The following is a 19,362-nucleotide window of genomic DNA, read 5'->3' as shown; positions in this document are numbered from 1 at the left end:
TGTAGCCTTCGTTGACAAATAAAAGACTATTTTGTGTTTAAAGGTGTGCAGTGGCCTTTATTGGGAGACAGTGGCAGTTATCTGGAGGGCTGGAGGAAGACCCCGCCTTAGCCCTGGAGTCCTTAGCAGGTCCTACCTGTCATGGACAGCGATGTCCAGAGGGCCACAGAAAACAGGAGACCTCACTTTACTAAAAGATGGGGTGAATATAGAAGCGGCTCCCACCTCAGATAGTGCCAAGCTTCCCCCCACCCCCCGGGCCATGTCCTGTCCTGGTTCCTATGTTCACTGGCTTCAGAGACAGACTCCAAAGGGCAGGAACACCTGACCCTGTCCACAAGACACAGGACCTGCCACAGGGACACTGCACCTTACAAACGAACAGGTCCATGTTCAACTGAGATGTGATTATAATCGCTTGGTACAGCTTAGGGAGAGAGGAAAAAGCCTCCTTCAGCAGTGTGTTTACCTCACTGGGTTCTTTTCCATCTAACATGGTTCTACGGGTCCTTCTCTCATTTAATCTCACACTTAAGCTGTGTTGCCCTCAGAGTCAGGGATGAAAGCGGGTTATTTAGGGAGCCCTGCTCCGGGTGTGCATGGGAAACTTCAAATCACCGGCCTTCGGGGCCAGGAATGTCATGCCACTCTCGTTGGCCTTGGGGTTGGCCCACACCAAGCTCTGGGGAAAGGAGCTTCAAGCTAGAGGCCCCTTCCCTCCACCCAGGCCGGATGGCCGCTCCCCTGCAGAGCGGCAGGCAGCAGCCGCAGTGAAGACCTTCCACTGTGAGTCAGATGGGCACAGAGGGGACTCCGGTGCCGTGAGCTGACCTTTGGTGGGTCACTTAATTACCTGAGAGGTGGGGGCACACACCTCGTGGGTGGTTGCTTCTCGGATCACTTAGAAAAGGAAGTACGTAAAGCAGGACACTGCTCCGAGCACCAGAAACGCCCTCTCCCCAGCCCAGTCCAGGCAACCCAGCCCCCCTGCCTTAACTGCTGTCCAAAGCTGAGCACTCTTCCTTCACACTACCCCAGTGCTTCGCAAACTTGGTCTTGCAGTTTATGAAAGCATAGCACCTCCTCTCGCCCCTGGATTACTGAGTAAGCAGGCCTGGGTGTCGCCCCGGAATGCGCATCTCCAGTAGGTCCCCGGTGTTGCTCCTTGGAGAACTGTGGGTGACTACACTACCCTTGACGCTTTGTGCATAATAAACTGCCTAACATGTGTGGCACTTCTGATGCCCCGAGTCAGCAAAATCTCCCCTTTCTCCCAGTGGGGCAGCTGCGCTAGGCCTCTGTGCCACCCTCCCTTCCCATGTGCCACAGTAGGCTGCCTGAGAACTCAGACAGCACCACCCAGTCAGCACCCAGTCAAGCACCCAGTCAAGCACCCAGTCAAGCACCCAGTCAAGCACCCAGACCTTCACCCCTGCCGGTCTTTCGAGCACAATCTTCACACCCAGCTGAAATAAATTCTCAAAACCACGCTGAGACAAATCCCACTCTCAGAAGGTTCTCCCAGTCTCCCAGTCTCCTTAGCCTGACCTGAGCTGTTCAAGATGGTGCCACGATGGGAGAGAGAAAGTTTCCCTTAGTCGATTGAGATTGAATCTAATCTGAGTGTTCCCAGTGCCCCAAACAGGAATCCAGCTCCCCATCAGCCTAAGGTCGGGCTCTCTTTGTCTCAAGGGTCCAGCCCCTCCAGTGTGAAGTTATCAGTCACAGCTGCCCTGGAGAGCCACGTGCTTCTGGCTCTCTATACACTTAAGAGGAAGTTGCTAGGGCAGCTCACGAAGACTTGGCAGTGTTGGCTGTGGAGAATGAACACACACGGCCTTCATTCATTTCATCCAGAGAGGCTGGTAGAGTCCTGTGTCCTGATACATGTCCATTGGTTCGTAATGAGTACAGCCAAGTCAGCAGGACAGGCTGCATTGAGGTAACAGTGGCAGGACTCCATCTGGTTTCACTCCCAGTTTACCCTGGCAGCGGGCACAGGAAGCACCGTAGATCTGTCAGATAAACGGTGCGCGCATCTCTGTGATTCTGTACAGCCTCCCCTGGGTCTCTGGACTTCTCCCCTTCATTCCTTCCCTGTCCCTATTGTGTTCCAAAAGCACACAGCAGACGATCCCCACTGAGCAAGTGTTACTCAACTCTTAGGCCCAATGTCTGCCTCAGTCTCCCTGACCAGATACTTCTGGGTCATACAAGTGGTATGTCCTAATGGTGAGGTCTCAGTAGACAGAGTAGGCATTCATCTTTATTGAACCCACAACCGTTGGCAATAGGTGGTGCTGCAGAGGAGCTGTAGGTAGGTTCATGATTTGTGTCTAATGCTGGAATCAGAATATGAATCCAGGATTACCTAACTCTCTTAGTATTAAGGTTGGGGAACCAAGGAATTTCCCATGTGAAGGGCTTCATGCACTGAAGAAACCTGGAGACGGACAACCACCTCTCAAGTTCCCATCAGCAGATACAGGCTCACCCGAGATGGTATTGCATTCCTGCACTTGGAGGCGGCCACATGGGTGTGGCCAGTGCAAGCCTACAGGGCTCCTGCTTAGGACCTCCCCCACCCCACCCCACCCCCGCTCTTAGTTCAGTGTCCTGCTGTCGCCATCTTGAATTCTTTCTTCTTTTTCTTTTTGTAAGGGGGGAGGACCCTCTATTTTCATCTTATGCTGGGTCATACGAGCCATGTGACCTGTCCACATTGTTTATCCAGTGTTGATAATCTCTCAGCATTCTAGGACATTCTCAAGACCCCCAATACAAAGTGGGCACTGGATTTCCAAAGGAGTGGCTATGCTGTGTGGGTGGGAAAGTCCTCGCATATGTTGGGTTGTGATTGAAATCACCCAAGATCTTCGAATCAAGTGAACCCAGAAAACCCTCACTTGATGATAAACACCTGAGTCTACCAATGTGCTAGGAGGAGGTGTGAGGAAAATGAGTTAGAAAGAAGCTATAAGCCAGTTCTTCCTTTGGGGTCGAGATCACGGGAGGCTTCCAGGAGAAGGTGACACCTTGACTGAGTCAAAAGAGAAAGGAGCCGGGTGGTAGTGGCACACGCCTTTAATCCCAGCACTTGGGAGGCAGAGCCAGGTAGATCTCTGTGAGTTCAAGGCCAGCCTGGTCTACAGAGTGAGTTCCTGGACAGGCACCAAAACTACACAGAGAAACCCTGTCTCAAAGGGGGGGGGGGTGGAGAGAAAGGAATGAAAAGGGGTATTTCAGGTGGAAGACGTGGTGGGGTAAAGGGACCAAGGCATGCTGGGGACAGCGTCTCGAGAGGGCGGCAGCAGAGGGACTCTGAGTTGAATAGAAGAGGTGACTAGAAGGCAGACAGCCACATAGTCTTGACTTGCCTCCTTCTCTCCTAGTGTCTCCCCTTGCACAGTCCTGCATGTTTCCGAAGTCAGTCTCCACTCCCACCCCAAGTCTCACTAGATGGCTGCAACGTATTTAGATGAGGACTCTTGCTTCTCTTCTCTGGGAGACGTTTGCCAGCTCTCCTGCAGACACGCTCATAGTTACACTCACGATTTCGTCACACCGATAGCACCACCTAGGGGTCGCCTGTCACACTTTGCCGTCTCTTCAGCCTGCCTTGCAGAAAGGCTGGCCAGCACCAGTCTCCTGTCCAGTTCCTTCACTTCCCGGGGTTCAGGTGACCTTCATACAGCATCCCTGGTGACCTACAGCCAGCCATATACACATATGACATCTAAATGGCTTCTCTGATTCTCTCTCTGATTCTCTCTCTGATTCTCTCTCTTAGCTTTCTGTATGCCTCTGACCTAGGAAGAATAGAGAAATCCTTACTAATGTGTGATCAGGCAGGACATGGCTTCCCATAACAAAATATAGGACTAGAGCCTCAGCAGGTAAAGGTCCTTGCTGCCAAGCCTGGTGACATAAGTTCCCACATGGTGATATCAGGACCCACATGGTGGAAGGAGAGAACACACTACTGAAAAATGTTCCTTGAACTTCACACCCATGTGCACACACACAAATGAAAATATACATACATACATATATATATATATGCATGCATGCACACATACATACATAGTTTTAAAAACAAACAAGAGGAGCTCCTCGAGGTCGTAGGCTCCACTCCTGTCTGAACAATGACTCTCAGAAGCTGCCTCAAAAGCTCGCACGATAGGCTCTAGTGAGGAAACAGAGGAAAATACGCCTTGGGGTCCTTCCTCTTTTGCCCTGGTGCTTTCTGGTCCTTGAGGCGCTGTGGAGCTAACCCCTCTGTGGTAAATGTGCTGTCCCCGGCACTCTCACGTAGCCACCTGAAGAAGCCACTGCTGAGCCCGAGGCTGGAAGAAGGTGGATAATGCAGTGTCCCTGACTCATGGAGCTGGAGACTTACCCTGGCACCCTCAAACAGTCAATGATGTGACAATGAGGAGGAGGAAGAACTTCTTTTCCTTAGATGCTGCTGCCAGTGTCAGGCAGGCATGCCAGGCCCTTGGTAAACTGCTTTGGATGCATTTTGCAGTCTTCCTCAGGGCAAGGCAAGCTTCAGGAGGCAGTCAACATGAACAAGGAACCTACGACATGCCAGGCATTTTCTAAGCACTCTAGTACATCTGCTCATTTAACCCTGGCCATAGGGTACTCAAAGAGGTGCCCTTAGTATCCCCGGTCTTCAAGAGGAGAAACTGAGGCATATTGGGAAAGACATACAGCTAGCAAATGGAACAACTAAGATTTGAGCCTAAGCAATTGAGTTTCAGGAATTAGCATGCTATTTATGTTAGCTGGGCTACCTCTTGGGCTCAGAAACAAAATGGAAATGTATAAACCCTGAACAAGAGTCTGCTAGCAAAAGCCAACCGAATAACCATGGTGCGTTTATTTAGTCACTTAGTAAATTTTCCCTGAAAGGCATCTGATGTCAGATATGGGTAGGTACATAGGTACAGTTTGCCTTTGGTCTGGGGAGGAAGAGAGTGGAACCAGACTGGACTTGCACACAGGTAATGCATGATGGGTTGGGATGCAGTGGGACTCAGGTGACAAGATGCGAGATCCAGACACAGCTAAGTCAGGAAATGCTTGAACACTGGTCCAACTGGACCTGAGGACTACCTCTTTGCACTGCAGATGAATTCTAAAAGAACTTGTTTCCCTAAAGATCCCACCAACTCTAACCCTTAGCTCCATGCTGCCTACCTAGCAAGAGAGAAGCTTGCTGGCTGGTAAATCAGGCAGCTTCTTAATAAAAAAAACAAGACCAGCATCTCATGGAGCCCCGGTTCCACATAGACTGGCCTGATCTGCCATCTAGTGGTTGATATGTGCATTACACTAGGTATTGGTGGTATTTTGCCTTTCTTTCTGCTCAGATAAGATGGAATCCTCAGGTCCTTAAGCAGCTTTGAGAAGATGTCGCCAATGCTTTACAAATGAAGAGACTGAGATGGGATTCTGAGAATTGGCTTGATGTAGTAATAACTTTCATCTACCATTTGCCAGGCAGCACTAGGCAGTTCACATTGACTTCACTGAGTTGTCTCATGAATACCGTAAGGACAATTATTTAATCTCCCTCATACCTGTTCTATTTCTGAAGCCATTTTGTAATTTCCGCCTTACTTTGCATGCCATTTATCTGTTGGGGACATCTGGAAGTGACACTGCAGAACTTCATCCAGCCTGAATCTGATATTTCTTCAGAGGGCCGCCACTTCCTATGTTCTTGGGCCCCACGTTTCCCACAAGCTCCTCAGGCTTGTAGGAACAATTACAACAATCGGGTCTTATTGTTGTAAGCAAGAGTAGTCCATGTGTACACTGCCATATCTGGGCAGGATGGGCATAGAGTCTGTCAGTTCTACTCCTGGGAGTGGTGAGATTTGGAGGTGTTAACGCAATGTGAAAATGCCAACTTCTTGAGTTCGCTTTCTCTTTATTGCTTGCAATTGTTCTTTTCTCTTCTCTTTTATCTATTCTTCTTTCATATATCACACCCCAACTGCAGTTTCCCTCCCTCCTCTCCTCCTAGTCCCTCCCTCCACCTCTCCCCCAGATCCACCCCTCTGTTTCCCGTCAGAAAAGGGCAGGCCTCCCAGGGATATCAACCAAGCATGGCAAAATGCAATTGCTCTTAGAAGAACTTTCAGGTTCTGATACCAAGAAAGGAGCAGCTGCAGAACTTGATAGAATGTATAGAGCAGAGTCCTGCACACTCTAAAAGCAAACCCAAGCAGGCAGATTGGGGATACGGACATGAACCTCGAGTCCCACTGAGTTGGCGCTCGGCATACTTCTTTTTTACTAGTGGAGATCCCGCAGCCTCTGCTCAAGGGAACCTGGGTATCCAGAAGTGAACTCACAGAAGAACCAACTATTTCATGTGAAAAGGACAGGAAAGGGACCTTCTAGAAGGGTCAGACTTCAGAGGCCCACAGATACACAGTCTGAGGTAGGGTATGCTGGCTAATTTTATGTCAGCACAAGCTAGAGTCATCTGAAAGGAGGGAGCCTTGACTGGGAAAATGCCTCCGTAAGATCAGGCTACAGGCAAGCCTATAGGGCATTTTCTTCATTAGTGATTCATGGGGGCGGCCCATTGTCAGTGGTGCCATCCCTAGGTTGGTGGTTCTGGGTTCTACAAGAAAGCAGGCTGAGCAAGCCATGAGGGAGGAGGAGCAAGTCATGAGGAGCAGGCCAGCATGCAGCACTCCTCCAGGGCCCCTGCATCAGCTCCTGCCTCCAGGTTCCTGCCCTGCTTGAGTTTCTGTCCTGACTTCCTTCAGTGGTGTAGAAGCGTAAGCCAAAAAGCGTAAACCAAATAAACCCTCTTCTCCTCAGCTTGCTTTTGTTATGGTGTTTCTTCACAACAATATTAACCCCAACTAGGACACACAGGGGCTGCTCTGCTGACTGGAGCGTTGTCTCAAGAATGGAGGGAGCCCGTTGCATCTCTCTCCAGCTTCCCATGCATTGGCCTCAGAAGCAATTTGGATAGTTGCAGAAGATTCTGTCAGAGGGTGGTAAATAATGCTTGAGGCTTCCGACGGTAAAACCAAAAGAGGTTCTCGGGAAACAGAAAACATGAGCTGTACAGTGCAAGGGAGGAACTCATGACAGGGAACTCATAAAGCTGTTGGTGAACATGTGATTCCTAGACATCCCTGGTACCACATGCTCAGGTCTGATCCTAAGCTTGGAGAACCAAGCTAAGAAATAGACCATGGCCTGGTCCTAGACTCGCCCAGTGACACACAGGCAGAACAGATCCCAATAGCTTTATAAAGTCTTTGAAAACCAGTTTAGGGACCACAGTCTACAAATGGTTGTTGATAATTGTTGTCTATACCCAACTTGGTGTGAGTACATACCTCCATGACTGAACCCTCACCTAAAGCTCGCAAAGCCCTATGTTCAATTCTCAGCACCACACAAAAGAATAAATAAATGGGCCAGATGTGGTGGCACACCAGAGGCACAGGCAGGCAGAGCTCTATGAGTTCAAAGCCAGCCTGGTCTACACAGAAAGGTCCAGGCCAGTAGGGGTTACATAGTGAAAACCCTGTCTCAAAAGGGAAAAAAAAAGTGAAGACTAAATAAATGAAAGTAAAGCCAGTCTTCAGAAATGCTCTAGGATTTAAATAATATCCAAACTTTTATATATATATTCTTTTTTTAAAGATTTATTTATTTATTTATTTATTATGCAGTGTTCTGCCTGCATGTATGCCTGCAGACCAGAAGAGGGCACCAGATCTCATTATGTAAGCCACCATGTGGTTGCTGGGAATTGAACTCAAGACCTCTGCAAGAGAAGCCAATGTTCTTAACCACTGAGCCATCTCTCCCAGCACCTCCCCCCCCCCTTTTTTTTGGGTTTATCAAGACAGGGTTTCTCTGTAGCTTTGAAGCCTGTCCTCCTGGATCTCTCTCTGTAGACCAGGCTGGCCTTGAACTCAGAGACCTGCCTGTCTCTGCCTCCTCCCAAGTACTGGGATTAAACACATGAGCCACCACTGCCAGGCATGACCTTATATTAAAAATGTATCCAGGATAGTTGACACATGAAAAACCAAAAATATGAAAGAAAGAAAGAAAGAAAGAAAGAAAGAAAGAAAGAAAGAAAGAAAGAAAGAAAGAAAGAAAGAAAGAAAGAAAGAAAGAAGAAAAAAAACAGTAATCTCAATTTAGCCAGTTTTGAGATGACATAGATATGGGAATTGTCTCATAGAGATTTTAAAGCAGCTATTATAAAAGTAAGAATGGAATCTCGGAGCAGCTGGTAAGATAGACCGCCTGAGAAAATCAATAGATTTAAAGCAGATGCAAGTGAAACGTAACAACTAAAGTAAATAGAACCAGGAGCCTCGAAACCTGATGGCCAGGCCAGGTGGAGAAGAATGGAAAGAAAAGGAAGAGAATCAGTGAGCCTAAAGTAAGCTGATGAAAGTATTCATCATGGTCAGCCAGAGGAAGTACGGTTGAGAAGGTGGGCTAGAGGCTCGGGGGTCACTGAGACCATCTGAAAAGGTGTAAGCCTGAAATCTTACGTCCGGGGAGGCAGAAACCGGCAGAGTTTGCTGGCTAGCCTGTCTGACCAAATTGATGAGCTCCAGGTTCAACCAGAGACCTGGACCCAAAAGATAAGGTGGAGAATGATGAAGGAAGACATGCGACATTAACCTCTGGCCTCCACATGCGCGCGCGCACACACACACGAATGTGCACCCACACATGTGCACACATGAATATGTACACACATATGCATTAAAGATTTTTTTCTTTTAGTTGGAAGTGTTCAGGGGGAAACACAACACATGGCTTACAGGGAAACAATGACTCAAATCACTGTGTCAGGACCCATAGCGTTTCTAAGTGCTGAAAGAAAAGAAATGTCAGCTCTTAATTCTGAGTGTAGTGAAAAGAACCTTCAGGAAAGAGGATCAGATGAAAATTCTCAGGTGAAGTGAGCTAAGGGATTTCTCCCGAGTACCTGCGCTCACGGAGCTGCTCCGGGACGTTCTTCAGACAGTGGAAATGAGGCCAGAAAGGAACTTGCAACCTCGGGAATCAAGAAACACCAGAAGTGGAAACTGTTTCGGTAACCGTAATAAATTATTTTTAAGTTCTTTAAAATACGTTTCACTGTTGGAAATGGAAGGGTCAGCACTCTGGGATGGAATTTCAGTAAAAGGACAGAAGGGACCTGGGTAGCATATTTGCACATTGCACTCGACATAATAAGATATTGTTTCTGAACAAAGCATGACCTGTTTTAAGTCCTGAAGCAAAGACTAAAAAGCAAAGACATGGCAAAAACACAATAAACTTTTAAAAAGCTCAAAAAATACAAAAGAAATCAAGAAAACTAAGAGAAAAATAATACAGTAAAAAAGCCTAAATGTAAATATGTCAGTGATGACTTCAAACATAAACTGGTACAAGCACATCAAAATAAAAGAGATGTTAGAAAGCAGGGAAAAAATATGATCCAACTATATGCTTTGTGAAATAGTCACTTCAAACCTAATGATATGCATAGGTTAGAAGTGAAATGATGGGAGAAGATATACCATGAAAACAGTAATCAAAAGCAAGTCAGAATGACTGCATGGACATCAAACAGAGCAGACTTCAAAGAAAGGGACGAATTACCATGATAAAAGAGTCAATCCACCAAGAAGACATAATGTACTTAATTGTGCATGCATTGAAAGCAGGTTCAAAATGCATGAGAAAAAACTTGACAGAAATGAAAGAAGATAGAGACAGATCCACAGTCATAATTGGAGACATCAACATGCGTGTCTTTGTTAGTCATCAGTAGAATTAGTGGGCAGAAAATCGGAGAGGTTGTAAAAAAACTGTGCCAACCATCAACCAGCCAGACCTGATCCACTCAGTACTCTACCAACCATCAACCAGCCAGACCTGATCCACTCAGTACTCTACCAACCATCAACCAGCCAGACCTGATCCACTCAGTACTCTACCAACCATCAACCAGCCAGACATGATCCACTCAGTACTCTACCAACAATCAACCAGCCAGACATGATCAACTGATCAGCTCGGTGCTCTGTCAACCATCATCAACCAGCTAGATCTGATACACCAAATGCTCTGCCAACCATCAACCAGCCAGATCTGGCCCACTTAGTGCTCTACCAACCGTCAACCAGTCAGATCTGATCGACTGATCGACTGATCAGCTCAGTGCTGTCAATCATCATCAACCAGCCAGATCTGATCCACTCAGTACTCTACCAACCATCAACCAGCCAGACCTGATTGACTGATGGACTCAGTGCTCTGCCAATCATCATCAACCAGCCAGATGTGATCACTCAGTGCTCTGCCCAGCATCAACCAACCAGATCTGATCACTCAGTGCTAGATCTGGTAGACCCAGTGCTCTGCCAACCATCACCCAGCTGGAGCTGATTGACTCTGTGCTCTACCCAGCAACAATATACAGTGCACGTCCTCTTCCAATACGTGTGGGACTATCACCACACAATTCCATTACCTGATTCAAAGAATGAAATCCCACAAGTTTAATGTAACTGAAGCAGAGTATGGGCTCAAATCAATAAGCCGTCCACCCTAAGGAACTGGAGAGTAAGGGCAGAAGAAACCTAAGGCAGGCAGAAAAGACATAATGAAGAAATCAATTAAACAGACAACGAGCAAGGCCCTGAAAATCAATGAAATCATACTTTTAAAATATTAATAAAATTACTAGACCTTCGGAATGTGGGTGACAGTTGTGTGGCTTGGGCAATTTGTGAGGCCCCTGGCAGTGAGACTAGGATTTATCCCTGGTGCGTGAACTGGCTTTTAGAGTCCATTCCCTATGGAGGGACACCTTGCTCAGCCTTGATGCAGTGGGGAGGGGCTTGGTCCTGCCTCAACTTGGTATGCCAGACCTTATTGACTCCCTATGGGAGGCCTTACCTTCTCTGAGGAGTGGTTGGGAGACAGAGTAGGGAGGAGGTGGGGGAAGCAGGAGGAGGGGAGGGGGGGAATGCGGTTTATATGTAAAATGAAAAAAACTTTTAAATAAAAAAGAAGAAAAATATTAATAAAATTTAATAAATAGAGGAAGAGAGAAGACATAGATACAAGGAATGAAATGAGGAATATTACCACAGATTCAAGAAAAAATTAAAAGACTAACTAGAGAACACTATGAACAACTTTATATACACAAGTTTTACAACTTCTGTGAGATGGACCCATTCTTTGAAAATCCCAAACCGCCGCCCAAACTCACCAAGAAAAAATGGATCATTTGAATAGTATTATACTATTTGAATTAAATCACAGTTTTAATGAAGTTTGTGAAGAAGAAATACCCAGATTTAGATACTTTCACCAACGGATTCTTTGAAACACTTACATAATAGAAGAAATGAGTTGCTGGCTGCACGTGCCTGTAATCCAGCACTTGCAAAGCGGAGACCGAGGAATCACCAGGTTGACACCAATTTAGGCTGCAGAGCAAGATTATCTCACAAAAAGAGAAACAGCCACGCATAATGGGACATATATTACTCCAGCAAACATATATAATAGTGGGACATATGTAATTTCAGCACATCTGAGAGTCTGAGACAGGAGGACCACAAGTTTGAAGCCAGCCTGGTCTATATATTAATTTCCAAACCAGTCTGAGCTACAAAGTATCTGTTCACTTAGAGAGAGAGAGAGAGAGAGAGAGAGAGAGAGAGAGAGAGAGAGAGAGAGAGAATAAAAACCTCTCCCAGACAGCAAAAGAAGATGGAATAATTCCTAGCTCACATTCTAAGCCAACATTACTTTTATAGTAATATAAAATACAGATATCACACAAAGGAAAGTATAAACCAATATCTCTCATAAATAGATATACAAAAAATATTCAGTGGAATATTAGCAAGTGTAATAATATGGAAAAAATAATATACTACAACTAAGTGATGTTTAGCCAAGAGGTTCATAAGCTCGAGACAGGAGGAGCACGAGTTTGAGGCCAGCCTGAGCTACATAGCAAGTGGCTTCAAAAGAAAAAATTAATACTGGCCCTAAGTGCAGATAACATGATTTCCTACATAGAAAACTCCCCCGGGGAATCTACTTCTGTAATACTGTAACTGACTAGTGACTTTAGCAAGCGCACAAAGTCAATTGACAAAGTGAATTTTATTTTCACATAATAGTAATTATCTGTTGAAAACCCTAAATCTTAAAGCCATAGCTGCAAGGAAAAAAAGTGTAGTCAGAAATTTGATTAAGCATGCACAGACTCTGTATGTTGAGAACTACAAGACAATGTTAAACCAAAAAGAAACTGAACAAATGGAGAGGTATCCCATATTCAAAAGAAATCAGAGAAGTTAATGGAGACATATACTATATTCACCAAACTGGAAGGTTCAAATAATAAAGAGACTTCACAGAACTGACTTTGAGAGACTGGGTTAGATCACACAGGAAGTACATTGCTCTTCCTAGAGCTTTGAATGGACGGATCTGGGCTGGGACACTGCTCAATGGTAGAGAATTTGCCTAGCATGAGTGAGGCTGTCTGCCTCAAACGGGGGAAAGTCTGAATCACCATTGTTTAGATTAAATCACCCAAACGACCTCAGACATTCATTCTGATGCTGGTTTTATTCTACAGACTTCTAATTTGAAAATTAATGTATGAATTGAAAGAATAAGGAGTAATAAAATTGACAACCAACAGTCATAACTGCGATCCTTGTCAAGAGGCTCCGTGAAAGTAGAGAAAAGGGTCTTATCTGTTCGTGTCTCTGGTAGGTCACTGAGATTTATTCCACAACATCTGTCCAATAAATAGTTTCTATATCTGCCAATAACCCCTTTATCGGGGCTTTGGGTAATTGATGGCAAATACTTTATGTAGCATTACTCTATCCAATGTCAGCTTAATCCCATGCAACACTTTTGAGTACCTAGTATTGCAAGAAAAGTAACTTATAACCAGCTTACTAGGACTAAACATGCGAAGTAAACCTTCCTATTAAACAGAAATTAAATATTCTCATCACAAACACCAATGCCTGCTGTAGTAATCATGATTCTTGAAAGAAACAGAACCAACCCAGACTGTGTGAGAGTAAAGGAAGAGGGGTGAGTATATGTTTGAGTGTGAATGTTGAGTGTGCTTGTGTGAGTGGTAGTGGTGTGTATGTGGGGGTGCTATTATTTGAGTTTAAGTGTGCACATGAATATGTGTATAAGTGTGTGTGTGGCTGTGTGAGTATAGGTGAGTGTGTTTGTGTGAGGATGTGTGTAACTGTGAGAATGTGTGTGAGTGTAAGAGTATGGAGGTGAGTGTAGATAGGCATGTGAACTTGTACTACATGAAGTCCCATCCATAACCAAGAAAATATAGCTGATGAGAAAGGGAATATCAGTTTTCTCCGATGGGGTGTTGCTGGGTATCCCAACCACACACCAGGAGTTGAAAGACTTCATGGCTTTATGTGTGAGCACTGTCTGTGTTTGTTTCCTTGTTTGTTTGTCTGTTTTGGCTTTGGTGGGTTTGGGTTTTGGTTTTTTGTTTGGTTGGTTGTGTTTTTTCTTTTCTTATTGATTTTCTTTTAGTTTGTTTAGTTAGTTTTGTTGTTGTTTTTCCTTAGATTTTGTTTTCTTCTTTTAGAGAAAGATCTTGAAGTTGGGTGGTTAGGGAAGTGGATAGGATCTAGGAAGAGTTGGGAGAGTAGACAAAATATAATCAAAATGTATTGTGTGAAAAAGTAAATAAAAATTGAAAAGTAATAATAATCCCCTTTCTTTCCTAAATTGCATGTTGTCAGGGTATTTTATCACAGCAACAAAAATGAAATAAGAACATATCCCACTAAGAAAGGTCTATGTGCATGCCTAGTCCTTAATTTCCAACTATGTTCCTCCCAAGTCTCTGACCATCCAACCAAACCAGCAACCACAGCCTACAGCTCTCCATAGAACCGCATGTCTGGTCATTCCACGCAGAAGTGAAGAGCCAGGTGTGCTGTGACGTGCTAGCCAGTAAGAGGGTTTTCTTTCTCGGACAGCCTCCCTGATTGTCCCATAAAGAGGGATATAGTGCAGTCACTGCGCACCTCCAGAAGATGCTTGTGTGTCCTGGGGAAACAAGGAAACAACTGCAAATCAGGCCTGAATTTTCTCTTTCTCTGTCAAAGAGTTGTAGGGAACAACCCCTGAGGCCATAGGAACAGGCTGGAGCAAGAAGGTATTGTAGCAGTAATGGGAACTGTGAACATTTGGGTGATGTCTTCGTGTAACTTAGCCTTCAGAGTCAACGCAAGCCTAGTCATGCGTATACCACTTCCATTTGATACTGCTGGGTACACTCAGCTTTATGGCTTGATGGTTCAACTGATACTCAGTACATGATGGGCAGCTCAAGTTCATTGGTATGTTGGTGCCCCATGGCTAGGCATTCAATCTCTGTGGCCTACTAGCTAGCCACAGCTGTTTTATAAAGATGAAAATGATTGTCCACAGAAGACATTAGTGCTTTGCTTCACGATTCTAAAGGACTCTTCTGTGATTCATCATAGAAGTTTACCAAAGACTCCAAACAGCAGCTCTATTTGCCATTGGAATGTCAGGCACATGGTCCAAATAGCAGAGTAGCCTGGACCTGGTACAAAGAAGTCTCTTAGTGTAGCATCCATTCAAAACTAGCTGCATATTTTCAGGTAGAATGACATATGGAACTAATGCAAACAATATTAAGTCCAGCCTATATTGTTTGCTCCCAGGGTCCGCGGAAGTCTACCAACCAGCTGAGGATTCTAATCTGAGGGCTATTCAATGAATCTAAGCACACTGAGTTCTTTAGTCCATTCGCTTTGTTCTTCTATGGCGATTCTATCTGCACAGTTTCTTTTCTGTTCTCTTACTTAGCTCCTCTCGGTCCCTCTGGCTCTCAGTCCCTTCTGCTGTTCTCTTATCATTCTACCTAGTTCTTTCCATCTCTGTCCTCATCTTTGTTCTTTTCCATCAATTCTCCCAGTGCTCTCAGAGAAGCAGCATATATACCCACACAGTAATTCTTCAGTGAAGCAATGCAAGGCTTGATGTTTTCAGGGTCTCAGAGAGACGTGATAAGGACCCACACATAAAGCAATTAATTGTCAGCTTCCAATTACAACCCAAAAGGGAAGTGACTAAAGGGGACTTCTCTGGTAGGGTCAACTAAAGGCTAAGATCAATTAGGGAATTTATGTGCTCAAACTATAATCTAGAAATGGCTAGGTAGGATGTTAGGGGTCAATAAGTCACAAGAAAGTAAACTGTCTTTGGTGCCGCTTTTCCCGCTCATCCCAGCTGCAGCTCACGATTTCGGTGGTGGCTCCTTCACACCTCCGCTAACAGAGTTGGCTGGGCTGTGCTACCCTGGCGGCGTGTAGGGCTTGCTCGCCTGAGTGTTGCAGCTGGTGGGGATCACGGATAGCTCTCCCACTCTAAAGACAACAGGGCCAGCTCCCCGACATGCCCCAGGCGTTGATGGGGGCGGGATGATGGGCTTCTTTCCCCGCCCATTATGCCAGAAGACAGATGAGAAATGAGGGCAGTTCTCCCATGCTCACAACTTCGGGGCTGGCTCACTCACACCTCCGCTCAATAAATAGCACTGCCCTGGCGAGGTCTGGGGCCTGTTCTCCCAAGTGTTGCAAGTGGGGGTCAGGGATAGTTCTCCCACTCTTAAGACCACGGGGCCTGACACATATCTTAACCAAGAAGCCTGAAATACTTTCTTCTTCTTGTCCACACATGAACAGATAGCATAGCCGGAACAGAACAGACCAGTGTGGCATTTTGAAGACGGAAAAAGTGATGGCGGTCTCTGTGCACTAAATTATGACATAGAGTAGAAAGGTGACACTTGCTTAGGGGAGGGCTGTAAAGGTGAAAGGTGTGTTGCTAGCTGTACCAGCTGAAAGAAACCTGCTTCTTGAAGTCTTATTAGCAGGGGGAGGGGGGACGACGACAGGAAATCGGATTTGCTGAATTCAATTGCTGTGCTAATTTATTTGATGAAACCACACCTGGCATAGCACCTGCGGTTAGAAACATCACCTGTTTAAACTTGTGACGATTTCCTCTTGTTCTCTGGGTGCTGTGTCCTGAACAAGCAGGTTAAATAATTGGAATGGAAGGGAATCGGACACCACCCTCGAATCTTTCAGATCCTTGATGCTGACGCTGAGCTCTGCCACCCTTCCTGGAACAAAGCACTGTTTGGGGGTCTGTCATTTTCCTAGGAAGGGGCAACTCCACTCAGCCAATGAGTACTATTGCTCGCCAAGGTGGGGATCAGCCCTCTACAGGTTAGAAGGGCAGTGTGGAGGCTGTCAGTGGCTCAGTGTACCTCCTAGAGTTATGCGTCAGTAACCGGGGAATGACCACAGGGCATGTCCAAGGACTCATTAGACCCATTTCCAGAGGAACCAGGGATAAAACTCCATAATTGCCTGACCTCCGTAGCCCCTTCTCTGTGGACCACAGTGGTGTTTTGGATCCCTAAGAACTAGGGTCAGTTCAGAGGCATTGTGCTGTAGTATCCAAAGGTTCTGATTTTTCTCTCCTCAGTCCAGTCACTCAGATAAAAGGCTGTGTGTCCTTTGAGGAAAATCCTGACAAAATATTAATCACATGAATTTTTTAGTAGTATCTTTCCTTAAGGGTACCCAGTCTCCCCTTACAGGGTGTTCTGTAAGAGTCTCAAGTCTGAGAACTGATTGGTAGGGCCATGAGCCTCTTTTTATGATTCAGATTAAAGTTGTCTTCCCTTGACCTAGAATCTTCTGGTTTATGAAAAAATCAAGGAGTTTAGTTAAAAAAAAAAAAGAAAAGTCTACAATCCTCTGGCCAATGCAATCTACATGAGCCAGGCTACTCTGGTGGCTGTCCAATGTCCACTATGGTAACCGCGCTTATACTCCCTTTGGTGTTTAAGTGCTACCTCTTGGCCCCTGCCAAGCCAAGATAAATCTTTCAGTATAATATAATACGATATTGCTTGAGTGCATACCGTTACCAGGCAAGTTACTTATAAACAACATAGAGTTGAGCATTAAAAGATAACCTATCTGCTAAATGTACATTATTGGGAGCAATAAGATACCAATATACATTTAATTTACTCAATGTTTCCTGTATTTCACTGATGGCCCACATCTATGCAGAGATCCTCAGCAAAGTCTCAGGCTTCTGGCTGAGCAGGGGGCCTTTGCTTTGTCAGCATCTTCTTGCTTCCCTTGGACTATTCATAGTTTTTCCAACAACTCTTTAGATGCCCAGTCAACTAAGCTCCTCACCTTTACATATTTTCTCTTTGCCACCAGATTCAGAACTAAAACCGCAAAACAGCAGATGCTATTTGCTCTAGTTTTGAAGCTCTGGTTTTCCTCCTGCCTGATGCTTACTTTTCATTTGACTCTTCAGAGAGAGAGAGAGAGAGAGAGACAGAGAGAGACAGAGAGAGAGAGAGAACTCTAGATTTCTTGAAGGGATCAGACCACTTTGCCTTCAGAGCTCCTTCTATAATGCCAATATTTTAAAACTATCAAACTAAACGCGGCAGATTTTTATGCACGTTTACAGATTAGGATCTTCGCAATATGTTACAGCTAAATGTCAGAACTGGATAATGTCAACATTAATCAGAACAGTCAGCTAAGAATTGAAATCATATAGGAACTGCTTGAGTCCCTAACATTCCCGAGGTAATGTCACATTAGCAGATGTCAAAGTTAAGAGTGTTAGCTAACTAAACGCGTAACTGTCAGCGCAGATGGTGGAGGTTAGCTGGTCAGCATTGATATTAATCATACTTTGGACAGTAGACAGACAATCTATAAACACTCGGTTTCACCAAGGAAGAAAACTGATTTTATCTTCTTCCATTGCTATTGAAGCCCTGACCATGTTTCTTGATATAAATTTATTGATCAAGTTTCATCTCCACCTTGTACATACTTCTCTGTTTAAAATTCGCTGCCATCTATTCTAATTAACTGTCTTTCTTTTTTTCCAAACCAGCATGGAAGATTCCTGAGGGATTACAATTTGCTAATATCTCCAAGCCTCCAATGAAATAAGCCAGGGGTTTGGGATAAAATAGGCTTGGATTTAAATCACAGACTGAGAATGTACAGTGTCATTCTGAATAAATTTCTTAATATATATTCATATATATGTTACATATATGTATATATGCTATACATCTATACATATATAAAAATAGAAATAAATAAATATAAAAAGGAGGCTTACAGTACTGATTTCTAAGGGACAGACTTTTGTGCCTAGATGGAAGTTTTGGTTAGGAACGGATGATAAATTGTGTTGGATCTTTGGTCATAAACAACAGACTCTATACCATTAAAATCCTTCAATCATAAACAACAGAAATAAGTTCTAGCTAATGAGGAAAAACAGACATAAAAATTAAATAGATAATGTGGGTTTAGATCTTAGGTCATGGAGAAATTTTATATAAAGGATATTATAGGAATAATTGGTACAATTTGAAAAATAGAGTGTGTATTATAAAATAGTATTAATCTTAAATTTTCTAAACTTTATCATTGAATTGGGGTTATATGAAAGGAAGTCCTAAGGATACAAGGGTGATCTGGCTGCAATGCCTATTACCCATTCATCCCCAGAGTTGATTCAGCAGAATCTCTCTCTCCTGCTACTTCATGCTTGTCTCCAATAGAGGAAGCTAGGGGTCAAGAGTATATGTAGTGGTTACTTTTCTACTGCTGAGATAAAACATGATGGCCAAAGCAACTTATAGAAGATAGAGTTTATTTGGGCTTGTGGCCTCTCAGGGATGTGAGTCCATAATGAGGGATGGAGGCAGAGTGGCTGGGCCTGAAAGCTGAAAGCTCACATCTTAAAAAAAAAATAATCAGGAAACTGAGAGAGTGAGCTGAGAATATCTTTTGGCTTTGAAACCTCTTATCCCCAGCAAGGCCACACTGGCAAAACCTGCCCAAAGAGTACCACCAACTCAAGACCAAGTATTCAAATATCTGAGTCTATGGGGACATTTTCATTCAAATCAACACAGTATACAAGTTGTTCTCTCCTGCTAGAACCTCCAACCAAGCTCTTAAGATGAGTCCCAACTCTAAAAAAAATAAACAGTATAGAATATGGAAACAAAGGAGCATAATGTCTGAATCTTTCAAATAGATCAGGAAAAACTATCCATCTCCACATATATATCTTATACATGTATTCTAATATGTATTTATACACATATGAAGACAAATTCAATAAAACACAAAACTAAAGGGTATGGGACCCTTTCAACTGATC

Source organism: Peromyscus leucopus, chromosome 1 (genome assembly GCF_004664715.2).
Source record: "Peromyscus leucopus breed LL Stock chromosome 1, UCI_PerLeu_2.1, whole genome shotgun sequence".
Taxonomy (NCBI): domain Eukaryota; kingdom Metazoa; phylum Chordata; class Mammalia; order Rodentia; family Cricetidae; genus Peromyscus; species Peromyscus leucopus.
The sequence above is the reverse complement of the archived record's forward strand: the minus strand, read 5'-3'. Positions refer to the sequence as shown.